The following is a 14,980-nucleotide window of genomic DNA, read 5'->3' on the forward strand; positions in this document are numbered from 1 at the left end:
ACATATACTGTACCTTATTATATGCATACGTCATGTTAATAGTAATACCGTTTTTTTTTATGAGTAGCGATATGATATTAGTTTACTCAGTGCAAGCCCGTTTGCGATGGTGTACGTGGTGTTCAATTTTACATATAGCTGCCACTTGCACGGCGGACAGCATCTGGCGATTATATGAAGGATTAAACAGAAGCTCTCGTGCTAGATGTGGCAAACAGTTACCTGAAAATTCCATCCCACAGACTTTTCATAGACTTGAAGCCAATGGAAGTCTTTTATCCACTCTTCAAAAAGTTTAGATGGTGGATTAACATTCAGCACATGATCACTAGTAAGTTGTGTCATTATTTGTAACTTTAGATGCCATGGTTTCTAAAATGATATCTGTCAGTGTTATCTTCATTCTCATCTTCATCGCTTTACAATTTTTCGCGTTAGTTGCTCTCTCTTTCATCCGAAGCCAGAAGGCATTGACTGAGTGATTGACAGCTGATATTTCAGTGCTAGAACAGTGGTGGGCCAATAAGAAGAGCGCAAAGGCAGGGCAAGCATAACGGACTTAGCTTTGTTTACTGCTGCAAGTTGACATGACAACTGTTTTAAACCATCCTGAGCGCTGCGTTTCGCGTTTCAAGTGCAGAGATGCATTCTGCGTGAATGCCTCCCAAATATGCGCATGTGGTGAACATTTGCAGTCAAAACTGGTCGCACACAACAATTTTATGCACTCGCACAAATGCTGCCAAATATATTTTGAGGTCACATAGATAAAATTTCAGGCGCATATGCGACCAAAATGGTCGCAATTTCGAGCCCTAAGTAGCAGGACTGTGCATGCATGACTGTGCTTTTATCCTAGTGTAATTTAAAGAGAAACAATTGCAGCAGTTGCACTTCTTGGCACGGTTGCTTCGCGCAAGAAAACCGGACACGGGAGCTTTTAAGCACTAGCACACATCACATGCTGTGCGCGTGACAATGTCGTCTTTACTGAGCAAGGATTGCCTGTGTTTCACTTTGTGCTTGATTATCTTTTCATTCGGTATTTACCCGCTTTCTTTTGCTCACGTGTACACTTATCAGTTGTGCTGCATCTCGATTTTCAGATCACATCTGTGGCTAGTGGGGGTGTCTGTATAACCTACCACAACTGAAATTTAACCACATTTGGCAGGTGTTAATTTCAAGCCCTAATTCCAGCATATGTTTCACGCAGTGGAAGCCCTTCCAGCTGCAACAAAGATTTGGGAAACACCCATGCACACTCATACACACTCATTCACACTCATACCATAGCCAATTTAGTTTATCTAATTCACCTACCGCTTATCCAGAGTAAACCCATGCAAACACTGTGAGAACATGCAAACTGGACAGAACTCGAACCAGCAACCTTCTTGCTGTGATAACCCCCTAGCCACTGTGCTGCCCTCAGTATTAGTAAATTCATTAACTAAATTTAACTAATGAAATCTTATTGTAAATTGTGACCATATTTTGTTTATCCATTTTTTTTTTTTTAATTGGTTCAAGTAATATGTAAAGACGTGATGATATACATATGTTGCTAGGTTGGTAGGACACTGTATGTCATTGCTATTGGACAAATGTGGCTCTCCACTGACATTTATATTTAGACCACTTTAATTATTGGTTTGCTGTCAGGATGTGATATGTCATTTCAAAAGTAAATAACCTTACAGTGCCACTTACTGCACATTTACTTCACAATCTGCTGCAATATGTGCAGCTATCAACATCATGCAATGTTTATATTTTTTCATTTATTAATATGGTTTTAGTGGACATTCCACTTTATGAGTTGTTGCAAAATATGCAGAACACAATTGATTTAATTATGCTGTACTTTCATTGCAGGCACGTCAAAAATAAATAAAAATAAAATAAATAAAATATTCCTGGGGCCTCATGTACAAACACATAACAGCCACGTCTTTAATGGATAATCGCGGTCTCCTGATATGCAGTTAAATAATTATGCTCAATAAAAAAATAAACATACAATTAAAAAAACGTAGCTGGAATAATATCTTTAAATAGATCACTCACCAAGAAGCCGCCCATCGCGCATCCTGCCACCTTGGCCTTCAGCCATTGACAATGTCCTCTAATAGGGCCAACATTGCCATTGCTGTAGACTAAGGGTTGTATACATTTGCAAATTATTATTTTTTTTTTATGTTCTAAATCACATATTGGTTAAAAATAATAATCATAATATATATATATATATATATATATATATATATATATATATATATATATATATATATATACTGTAGACGCAATCTCACGGCAATTCGTTTTTGATTTGTGCCTAATTTATATAAATTCATACGATCTAATTGGTACAATTTTGTACGTTTGCTCATCACCCAATGACAGTAGGGATAGGGGTGGGGTTGGGTGCCATGCCTCCTTTTTAAAATTGTGCATTTTCGTAGGACTGAACTGACAAAATGTAAAATACTTACGTTTCCTCGTGAGATCAGGCTGGAAATATACGTACACCAGACATGAAGTTGGCGCACACCAACACACATTCTCACATTAATTTCAGCGTTAGTAATTGTACTTGTGTGTGTTTGTTTTATTTTCATTGGCGCCTCCTAGAGGCAATTATGTTAAATTGCACACTACAAAGTATCTTTGAGTCGTGCAATGGCAGCTGTATGGGACGGGATCATCCACATGTCTAGCAGATATGTAAGGTTTCCACACCATGCAGTTGACAAGTCAAACATTAAAGCGCATTTTGCAGCGATCGCCCGTTTTCCCATTCTAATCGGAACGATCGACTACACGCACATTGCTATAAAGGTGCCATCTGAGGACAAATTTGTGAATCGGAAAGATTTCCATCCAATAAATGTGCAAATAATATGTGATGCTCAAATGCACTTTACATAATACACACAATTATTAATGATTCCTACTTGTCTTCCTCATGATGAAGAGTAAGCAAAATCTGATATGTAGCAGGGGAAAGAAGAATGTAGCTTTACGAGCTACGCCACTCACGCTGCTGTTTACCGCTCTCTCTTTAATTATGTTGTCCCTGTTAATCAAACGGTGATGGGTGGGAATCACTCAACTAGCTCATTCCAACAAGGTGTGCTATTTGCACTTAGCCTAAATAGACACTACAAAATTTGACACCTTTACATCGGACCATTTCTTTTTAATTCACTCACAGTGCAATGTTCAGATCCAACTGCGTTAACAGCGTCAGCTAAACTCTCCCACTTTTTTTTGTTATTGATTCCGGAGGACAAACTTGCAAATAACAGTTTTTCTCCGGTCTACTTCCAAAAGGAGCACCTCTAATTCACATTCTGTTTAAAGTTTCTCTTTTTTGCTTGCTTTTGTGATTAATTTTTTGTTTGGTTTTGACAAAGTGGAGTCATTACCATATTTATTAGGGGGAGGAGGCAGGGAGGGGTTTTGCGCTTGTGCATGTGCACTCAGTTTCACGTTAATTTGGATGTACAAAGAGAAGATGCGTGAGATTCCGCGTACGCAGCGTTTCATACATCTGAATTTTTGACTGCGTATGCACATTTGCAGCTTTTTGCGTACGCAATGTTTTTGTATGAATTCAACGCAAGTCTTTGCACATGAGGCCCCTGGTGTTTTGCCCTCTAACCCTGTTCCCTTCATCTTTACCCATGCTAAATGAAGGTATCCATCAGGAACATATGGACAGGATGAGCACAGATGGCATTACGATGCCTAACTTCTCCGCTGCAGGCCCAGGTAAAGCCTCACACTCCATCACAGCCCCAGATGTGAATGGCTCCTCAGGGATTCCTCCTGCTTTTAGTAACAATGGAGTTGTTCTCTTATTTCTCGACCAGCCTTTATAAAATTTCCAATATTACATTGCATTGAATTTCCCCAGCTCTTATCAGGGTGTGGGTGTGTGCTTATGCACGCCAGCCAGTCATGCTTAAAGAATGTGCACATCATGTTCAGGGTCAGAGAGAGATAAGAAGGAAAAATACAGTCGGCATACTGTGTGGGAACAGAGAATGGAGAAATATATAGTGGATTTAGAGCCAGCAGGAGTCTGTGAATGTAACACTCTTATGATCATCTCAGATAAAAGCAGCTTTTCTCATAGAGCACCTCATGATCTAAAGCAAGGGGTCGTTTGTTGTATTTTTCATCGATACTGGAAATGGTATACCATTATGGATATATAATTAGCTCTTTTAAGTGGGATTATTATGCTTTTAAACACAATTGCATGTTTCTAATGTAACTCTGTTGGCGTTTGAGGATTTAAGTGCAGTGAAAATACCAGAGGGGATAGGCTTACATGCAGAGATCTGATTTTAACCGCAAAAACAATGGACTGCTGGATATTTTTAGCCGTTCAAATGGAATTGAAATATAAGCTTGTAGCAGAGCAGTTATTAAAGGAATATTTCACACCAAAATGGAGATCCTGCCATCATTCACTCACCTTCAAATATGTGTGATCTCCTGGGTGAACCCAAAAGTCTTCTGTCATTGATATACAGTAGGTGTGTTTAGAAAATGTGTCTGTCTTTTTATCAAGTCTTTAGGAGAACAAATGAATTAAGACACCATGCAGTGTTTGTGCCTGTACATACTAGGGTCAGTGGTTCAAAGCTTATGTTGAACACTATTTGTGATGATACACAAGGGCTCTAATTAAAAGTAAAGGTTCCTCTTCTGCATGATGCATAATAATTTTGCCCTTGAGCATCACAAAGTTCTAGAAGTTGCTTCAGGTTTACAACACTACAGCTTTTTTTTTTTTTTGTCTATAATGTATAGGGAGTAATAGAGCTGATAAAATGGCCCATAGTAGTTTCAGTTACTAATATTGTCATCACACTGTATGTTTAGCAAAAAAAAAAAAAAAAAAAACAGTGAACCCAGGCAGTTCAGTTTTTTAAATATTGAAGTTTTATAATCGCATGAAATGGTTACCAGCAAGCCAGTGAAGACCACAGTTAGACATTATGCACATTTATTACAGATCTGTATAGATCAGTTATGCAAGTGATGATTTCTGTACCTTTGATTCTTAGAACTTTACAGCAATTTGCATTTGCTCAGAGTTTGATTATGCACTGCAAAAATTTATTAAAATCTGTGCGTACTCACCAAAGCCGGCAAAAATGTCAATGATGCTTGAAATAATTGATTTTCTGCGTGACCACTGGTGAAAAGAGGCAAGGTATAGACATTAGAGCTGGGCGATTATTCGAAAAGTAATAAAAATTAATCACAATTTAGAACCTATAATCAATTTAATTTTTACAGGTCAAATTTTGTTTATACTTTCCTTACCGTTTGTGGAGTCATGTGACCCCACATTATTAAGGCTAATTTATACTTTTTCTATTATGGTTTGTACTTTGTATATTATTCATTCAATTCTTTTTAGCTTAGTCCCTTTATTAATCTGGGGTCACCACAGCGGAATGAACCGTTAACTTATCCAGCATATGTTTTATGTAGCGGATGCCTTTCCGGCCACAACCCATCACTGGTAAACATCCATTTATCCACCCACACACTCATTCACACAAATACACTACGGACAATTTAGCTTACCCAATTCACCTATAGCGCATGTCTTTTAACTTGTGGGAGAAACCTAGGCGGGGAGAACATGCAAACTCCACACAGAAATGCCAACTGACCCAGCTGAGACTCAAACCAGCGACCTTTTTGCTGTGAGGCGATTGTGCTACCCACTGCGCCATCGCGTCACCCTTATTATATTATTCTGACATTATGTTTTGATATTTATTCATTAGGATAAACCCCTTGAGATGTACCATCTCATTTTCAAGAGGGTCCCACAATATTACTTCTGGCAAGCACACACGTATGGTCCGGTGCATCCTTCGCATTCCCGCACACCTTTCAAAAAAATGTAACTACTTGTCACAATGACACGTAGCGCAAGCTTTGTGATTGTTTTGGTAGCGGTGACTATTGTGGGTGCCGTGGAGAGCTGCGTTTTAAGCAATGTGTATTTTAACTTCAGTTGTTCAGAATTAATGTTCCATAAACATAGATATATGTAGATAGATAGTAGATAGTGTGTGTTTACTTCAATTATGTTAAAATTAATTAATGCATCCTTGATTCAAAAATCTCTGACTTGTAATATGTGTGCATATTTATTAAACAAAACTTGTAAGTGAATTTTGAGAACAAAAACAAAATAAATGTATAAATAAAATAATCATTGATTAATCGTAATCGAGTTAAAATGTTCAAATAATTGAGATTTTGATTTTTGGGCAAATCGCCCTGCCCTAATAGACATCAAGAAAAGTTAGTTTATTCTAACTTTATGGCTATGACGTAGATCGGTGACAACCAATTAGAATTTAGTTCAATGCTTGAGAGGATTCACGAGAACACAGTCCTGTAAACTTTGGTTTGGACTACATTAGAGATGCTCTCGTTGACGGTCGTGTGAATGCACAGTGTTATTGGAACAGTGATCAGAGCTGATTTCGACGCTCTTGCCAGTGGCGGTGTGATTGCATGCTACTTTTATGTATAGGGAAACACACATCTTTATTACAGACATTAATGTTTGAATATCAAGGCTGTTTCATCTTGCTTTACTGAGCGTTTTATACCCATTCATGTTCAGCCAACCTTCTAACCAAAAAAAGAATGCAGGAGAGAATTTTAGTCATTATACTGTAGACTGAGATAGCAACATTCATCAAGCTGCCACTTCAAACTATACTCTTCACTCACAGCACTTCATCTCTTAGTCCTATTTAACTTAAACATAATCACTGATATCTCTTGGCATTTTGATTTGGTATGACTTAAGGCACTTATGATGGGTTCATAACAGTTTACTGTACACCAACATTTTTGCAGTCCCCAGGTTAGATGACCAGATATGATTTTATTAATCACTTTTGTAACCACCATTTTGTTTCCTCTAGGTTTGCTGTAGCTTAGTGAGTGTATATGTATATAGCACATTTTTGCCTCTAAATTTTTTTTCAATGTTCTGACTAATAAACTTGGACGTGTTTAGATCAGAATTTTGTGCACAACTGTTCCTTATTTTATATAGACATACAGTATTTAGACAAACCTTGTATGAACACTCCGTTACATGGTGAAAGATTTTAGTTGTGGGTTTAGCGTTTGTAGTGGGAGTGGCAATTGTTCATCCATATTAACGGAATGGGGTATATGCACAAAGACTTTTAATTTCAGCCAGCCAGCCAGCATCAGCACTTCCGGTGCTTACCACAGGTTTGAAATATACTTGCGGGTGTAGCCAGATGGAATCACACCGTTTACTGCTAAAGATTGTTAAAAGAAAGAGACTGAAAAAAAAAAAAAAACCTTTATGCTTTTAAAAGCCCACTGACAGGTAATTTTTTTTTTTTCTCTTTCTGCGCTGTCAGCTGTGAAACCAGGCGGAAATGCAAAAACACACACAAGCTTTAGAAAGCTAAAGCAAAAGTTGAATTCCGGACATTTTATGAGATTTAGAAAGCCCATAGACAGATTTTTAAAAAATCCCAACAATGAGCGTCTCTGTGGGTTTGCAGAGCACATGAAACTGTCTGCACGATTGTTGACAGGTTTTGCGGAGCACAGAACAAAACTGGTAAATGAGAGAGGATTTTCCACTATTCATCAATCGCTGATGTTTGATTATATTGAGCGGATACAAAAAGTGAAAAGCATGTTAATAATAGTAAAAAAAAAATCTCTCTAAATAATCTTGGGCAGGCGTTAATATACCTGGACGGCCCGACTAAGTAAAGTCTATGTGTGGGAAGCACAGCTTTCCATTATAAAATCGCCACATTTAAGGCGACGTCTGATTTCTTTAAAAATCAGTGATCTTCACTGCCCCATAGATATACGATATAAACTGAGTCTCAGACTGGACAAGAAGCACTGCATTAAATTCCGTTTTCCCCTGCCATGTCTTTAAGATGTGACCATTTATTTCACCACAGTATTTTCAATAAAGTTTCTGTGCTTGCCTGCTGATCCTGACGATGCTAGCAGTTACACAGTCTTTTGTCTTATGCGCTTGAACAACTAAATGAATGCTTAAGTCTATTTAACTGAATATATTGTAAGTTCATTACAACATCGATACCGTAAAAGGAACCTTAGAAATTACAATTACAATTACAAATTAAAATCACATTAAGCTTTCACCGGAAGTTTATCAGTGACTGAAAAACAATGGCTGTGCATGTACCTCATTGAGAAACTGCAAATAAATGCTTAAATGTTGTAAATGTGATTTTTGTCATTGTGTGGTGAAGCACAATAGGGGCTAGGGTAGGGTAACCCCACTGCTAAAGAAACCCAACCTGACCATACGCTACTTGAAAACTACAGACCGGTTTCCCTGCTTCCATTCATGGTCAAGATTCTGGAGAAAGTAGTGTTCAATCAAGTCCTGGACTTTCTTACTCAAAACAATCAACAACAAGCAATCCGGCTTTAAGAAAGGCCACTCAACTGAGACTGCCCTGCTCTCGGTCGTGGAGGATCTCAGACTGGCTAAAACAGACTCAAAATCATCAGTCCTCATCTTGCTGGATTTGTCAGCTGCTTTTGACACTGTAAACCACCAGATCCTGCTATTACGCTTGAGTCACTGGGCTTTTGCGGGCACTGTTATACAATGGTTCAGATCTTACCCAGATCTCTGACAGGTCATTCAGGGTGTCTTGGAGGGGAGAGATGTCCAAACTACAGCATCTAAACACTGGGGTACCTCAAGGCTCTGTTCTTGGCTCACTTCTCTTCTCCATCTACACATCATCTCTAGGACCAGTCATCCAGAAACATGGATTCTCCTACCACTGCTATGCTGATGATACCCAGCTATACCTCTCTTTTCATCCTGATGATCCCTCGGTTCCAGCTCGCATCTTAGCCTGCCTGTTGGACATTTCACACTGGATGAAAGATCATCATCTTCAGCTTAACCTTGCAAAAACGGAAATGCTTGTAGTTTCTGCCAACCTGACTCTACAACATAACTTTTCAATCCATATGGATGGGGCAACCATTACTGCATCCAAAATGGTGAAAAGCCTTGGAGTAATGATTGATGACCAACTAAACTTCTCTGACCACATTTCTAGAACTATTCGATCTTGCAGATTTGCACTCTAAAACATCAGAAAGATCTGACCCTTCTTATCTGAACATGCAGTTCAACTCCTTGTTCAAGCTCTTGTTCTCTCCAAACTGGATTACTGCAACTCTCTAGCGGGGCTTCCAGCTAACTCTATCAAGCCTCTTCAGCTGCTCCAGAACGCAGCAGCAAGAGTGGTCTTTAATGAACCTAAAAGAGCACATGTCACTCCGCTGCTCATCCGTTTGCACTGGCTGCCACTTGCTGCTCGCATCAAATTCAAAGCTCTGATGTTTGCCTACAAAGCGACTTCTGGCTTTGCTCCTTATCTGCTCTCACTTCTGCAGATCTATGTGCCCTCCAGAAACTTGCGTTCTGTGAATGAACGTAGCCTCGTGGTTCCATCCCAAAGAGGGAAGAAATCACTTTCCCGAACGCTCACGCTCAATCTGCCCAGTTGGTGGAATGAACTCCCTAACTGCATTAACTAATTTGTCTTCACTTCACTTCCTAATCTGCAATTGCCTCTCTGGATATACCACTAACTGTACTAAAATAAATAAATAAATAAATAAATAAATAAATTTACTAATACTTTCCTTCTTAGAGTTTACAGACCTGAAACCTGCCTATAGCACTTTTTCATTGTTGCTCTTATAGTTGTGTAAAATGCTTCCTTGTCCTCATTTGTAAGTCGCTTTAGATAAAAGCATCTGCTAAATGACTAAATGTAAATGTAAAGTAAATGCACACTGGCTTACAGACTCAAAAGTAACTTACTGATGCTAACAGCCCGAAAAAAAAGTTTGTTTATATTAATTATATTATTTACATTTTTTACTAGTTTAAATAAATTGAAAGGTATTTTAGTTTGTAGTAATAATAGTTTGCGAGTGACTTGCAGTGAGTGCACATTTGTTAATAATCAATTAGTGGTATGTCATACCAAAACAGAATCAAATTACAGTATCTTTTCCATATGAAATGTATTTGTTGAAAATGTAAATAGAACCCTATAGAAATGTTCTTTTGCATCTCTTATCTTTCATTCTGTTTGTGGTTTTCATTCTGTTTGTAGCTTTTAAATCACTGTAATCAATAAATCAAGGGTCTAAAAACAATTGCTTTGAATTATAGGCAACCCACCATCTGTGGGAATAAGCCTGACACAATCATGAAAGCAGCCTTCATTACAGCCTATTGACTAAACTGCCAAGGAGTTAAGCTGGCGGAAAACTCACTAAACACCTAGCAAAACACTGCACTGAAAGAGAACGACAGAGCAAATGCAATATAGAAAGTTTTGAATTTTTAATTTAAAGCTAGGTGTGTCCTTGCTAACGAAATTAGAGAAACTAGAGAATGTAACTGAAATCTACAGTTGTAAACTGAAAACCGAAAGCGCCATTGGAAGTGGGGCTGAACTGATGTGATGTTCCTTTCTAAAGTCTTACAAGGTTTTTATTTTGTGTTTCGGAGTTAACATATTTTAAAGGAATTCTGCTGAAACCTCAAGGTATTTATTACCTCAAGGTAACAAAAAAAAAATAGATACATACTTCAGTTCTTATATTGTCCTCCAGGTGGCAGTGTGGTACAGCAGTTTACTCCTGCTTCGTCCATGTAGCTCTGGCTTCTGTGAGTCTGGCATCACTGCCTCTCCCTTTTGAAAAAATGAAGGAAAAAAAAAACACACAATTCTCCTCCTGTTTCTCTGCCACATCACAAATGTGAGAGAAATTAATCATTGAAATGAATTGTAAAACCTATGATTGGGCAAAAATGGCTCATCATCCCAATATTATTGTTGTCCTATCATGTTCTTTTCCTCTTCCGCCAGTAGAACACTCTCAGAAGCCACGATCCAACAATCCTCTCTTGAGTCCAGAATCTCTTCCACCTTCTTTGGCCATATACAATGCAGTGTCTGTAGTCTGAAAGAGCCTTTTGGATAAAAAGCAAGGGCCAGGAACTGCAAGACACACACACACTTTTTCCCCCTCTCTCTCTTTCTCTCAGTATCCCTCTAACTTCCTCTCTTTATCCATTTCTCACTCTCACACGCACACTCATTCACCCACACACATGTAAAGCAGGTCATTAGTATGCTTGTTGGTCACCTCTCTTCATCAGAAGTGTAACCAAGCTTTATTGAAAAACAAGCCAATCAGCAAGGATGTTGTCATTAGGAATTAGGTATTTTTGGACATGACTGTCAGCTCAAACTCTCATTTTCTTGCATAATTCCTATTGAACACCGTTTCCAGCTTGATATTCTTTTTGTGAGTGTAAACAGAATAATTTGAATATGAATAGCATGCATGTTCAGTGTGCATTGCATAAACGACTTGCAGAACGAAATGTATCATATGTGACAGTGAGCTGTAAACACTGCTGCCTGATTAGTGCTGCTTGTTAAAGGGTCAGTTCCCCCCAAAATGAAAATTCTCTAGCTAATTAGGCACAGTCATGTTGTTCCAATCCTTAATCCTTGCAACACAAATTAAGATATTTTAGATGAAATTCATTAGCTCTCCCATGTATTATGGTCCCGAGAAGTTTGAAGTCCAGAAAAGAAACCAAAAACATTGACTACGTTTACATGGACATCAGTAATAAGATTATTTTCCTTAATATGAATGACAATAGTATTATTAAGGTGTTTTCATTAGTTACTTTTTGAATGTTCCTTTCATGATTCTGTTTTACATGTTATAGCATGCAGAGTTCAACAATAAGGATGGCCCGATGGCCCGGGTCCAGCATGTGAGATGCTCGGTACAGTAGACAGGATCATTACTGGCCCGATCAGGCGACTGGTGCTTTGTCACTAAAGTTTAATTTGCCTGTCACTATTTGTCGATTGCATGGAAATACAGTCTTAGAATCGAGAAACAGTTTGTGTTTTTAAGCCTTCAAATTCTACCTTCTCGGTTCCTCTTATCTTATTGGATGTTTTGAGCACTTTATTTTTTTGTGACAACCAGTACAGCGAAGTGACAGCAACATGGCGGCAACATCAAATGATGATGCTAAAAGAAAACGTTTGTTTCTAAAATCTTGGAAGAAGACATTTACAAGGTTACACCATGGCTAAAAAAATGAAGTGATGTTTTGCAGTTTGCCATCAGTTTGGCAGGTCAGCCACCTTTTGTTTTGCAATAAAATACCTGCACATTTAGCTACTTTTGTTTGCATAATGCTATAAAATGTTCTCAATATATATATTTTTTTAATTTGTGGCTAAAAAATAGCTATTAACTTTTTTGTTTTTTTTTGGTTGGGAAAGTGAAAATATTTGCAGGGCAAGTAAAAATCTAAACCAGTGGTCAGATCGGGCCTGAACCCTGGCATGTAATTCGATTAACGTCATTGAGCCACCACACTATCCGCATTTCCTCCGGAGATTCAAGAAATTTCAGGCATTTCATTTTTAATTGGTCAACTTGCAGTTTGACATTTTCACTTTCATTCAGGAACATTTCATGATTCATTTACAACATTTAATTGAATCATTTAAGTTCAGTTGTCTTTTTAGCTCCTAGCTTAGTAATAAAACAAATAAACAAAAGGTTACCTTAATTTCGAAATGTCGATCTCTGTCAGAGGAATTCGCCCCAACCACCTCCCCATCATTTTCCCTCGATTTTCAGATGTGATGGTGGGCCAAATCAAAAATTACCATGGGCCAACTTTGTCCCGTGTGCCCTACTTTGGGCATCTCTGGTATAGACTATTCTGTCTCAAAATGCTGTGAAAGTCCTACAAAACGGTAATAGTTTGATTGCTGTGTTTACATCTCTGTTCTGCACTTCAATAATGCGACTAAAATAGGCATACTCCACATGTTTTAATGTGATTTCTGTTTAGTTCGAGTATGATTTGATCATTTTATTTGGATTAAGGTCATCAAAAATCGCTGTTTATGTGTTAGACTCTTAATCAGAGTATTGTGTTTTCCCACACTATAAGATACATCTAATTTTCTCAGAAAACAGCAGTGTGCATAATAATCCGGTGCACCTTATGTATGGACTGAGTTCTAAAATATGTAAAAATGTTGTTGTGCGAATTTGGTAAGCGCTCCGCTTGATTGACTGTCGGACTATTTACTGCCATCACAGGGACATACTATGTATGCGGGCAGAACTTCAACTGCTGGACATTGGTGTAAACAGAGCGTTCAAAGTTAAGTTGCGAGCGGCATGGGACGATGGATGACAGACGACGAACACACCTTTACTAAGACTGTGAGGCAGCGCCTGGCGAGTTACACCATCATATGTAAAGGGATTGTGGATGCCTGGGCTAAAGTTTCTGCTTTAACCGTTGTCCGAGCCTTTTTGCAAAAGCTGGCATCATTGCTGAACAGCCACCTGGCAACAAGACTGACTTTAACAATGATGAGTTGGAACCCAGTATGTTTGATGGTGAGGTTTGAGCTGTTCAATTCAGACACAGAAGATAAGGACTTTGATTGATTTGTGAGAGAAGATTGAATAAAAAATAATGTGAGTGTATGGTTAAATAGTAGAATAAAGTTCAACTAAACTCATTGTTTTGCTTCTGTTACCTTTTATTGTTGACCGTATGTTTTAGCATGCGCTTTATAATACGGCACGCCTTATGTATAGTTAAGTACAGAAATAGACCCCGTAATTGAGACTGTATATTATAATCTGGTGCACCTTATGGTGCTAAAAATACGGTATACTTTTAAACATATTAAAATCGGATTATTGGTGTCCATGTCAACATACTCATTGTCAGATGTGACTTCAGAGGTTCAACCATAAACGTATAAAGGTTAAAGAATACTTGTGCACCAAAAAACCTGTAAAAATGTCTTTGTTCATCAATGTCTTCTCTTTCATGTCAAATCAGAGTGCACTGTTGCTACTGTACAGGCAATACACCATATTGCCTTTAGAGTCAGCAGCACAACATATACTGACTAGTCAACACGGAAGACATATAGTTTGAAATCATAACTCTTTCTTTCCCATTAATATTTTCAACTCTTTATAACTCAGCACTTTCCTGCCATTGATGAAATAATCTGGCAAATAATCTCAGCACTAATACAGATGCTCTGAAAAAGCATATCTGGGTCTCTGTGTCTAAAAACTAGAGCTTTCAAATTGTTGATCTGTTGTGTAGATTAATTGACTAATTATCCTGCATGATATAGTCAATAAATATATGTATAAAAACACTGTAAAAAAATGTCTGGTTCCACACAATCGATTTGTGTTGTGATTGACAACTTGTAGCAATTAAGTTAACTTTTTAGTTTTTACAAATTTAAGTAGATCAAACATAAAACAATCAAGTTGTCCCCCAAAATACCCTCAAGAATTGTGTTTTAGCTCTTTTTAAACAAGTGGTTTGAACAAACACGTTTTTGAGTGTATGAAGCGCTATTGTATTATTAAAATGTGGCTGCTGAGCACGTACCCTGGAAGGAATGCCAATAAGCATACATGATGAGCACATGGTGTGCATTTTCCAGGCAAACCTACATGAAAAACTTTTCTGAATGCTCTGTGCACACTGCAATCAATGTAGGTAAAACTAGCCAATCTGCATCACCAGCCTGATCTCACGAGAAAACGTAAGTATTTTACGTTTTGCCAGTTTAGTGGCTAATTCGTACGAATTCGTACGAGTTCAGTCGTGCAAAATGGTACGATTTTAAAAAGGAGGCATGGCACCTGACCCCACCCCTAACCCCAACCGTCATTGGGGGATAAGCAAATCGTACTAAATTGTACGAATTAGATTGTACGAATTCATACGAATTAGCCACTAAATGAAAAA

At 38.0% G+C, this 14,980-nt stretch overlaps 1 non-coding gene across 10 annotated transcripts in view; it reads left to right on the forward strand.

The window, feature by feature from the left end:
- Positions 1–14,980, forward strand: part of ccdc172 (coiled-coil domain containing 172) — a 216,616-nt gene that overhangs the window by 69,864 nt on the left and 131,772 nt on the right. Inside the window, exon 10 of one of the 10 annotated variants that reach the window (XR_012389237.1) lies at positions 3,703–5,162. The exons of 7 other annotated variants lie outside the window; for them this stretch is intronic. This is a non-coding gene — a transcript (coiled-coil domain containing 172). Of the gene's footprint in view, positions 1–3,702; positions 5,163–14,980 lie in introns of those variants that run through there. 2 more of the 10 variants (XR_012389233.1, XR_012389248.1) reach the window with 2 other exon arrangements.

Source organism: Danio rerio, chromosome 13 (genome assembly GCF_049306965.1).
Source record: "Danio rerio strain Tuebingen ecotype United States chromosome 13, GRCz12tu, whole genome shotgun sequence".
NCBI lineage: Eukaryota > Metazoa > Chordata > Actinopteri > Cypriniformes > Danionidae > Danio > Danio rerio.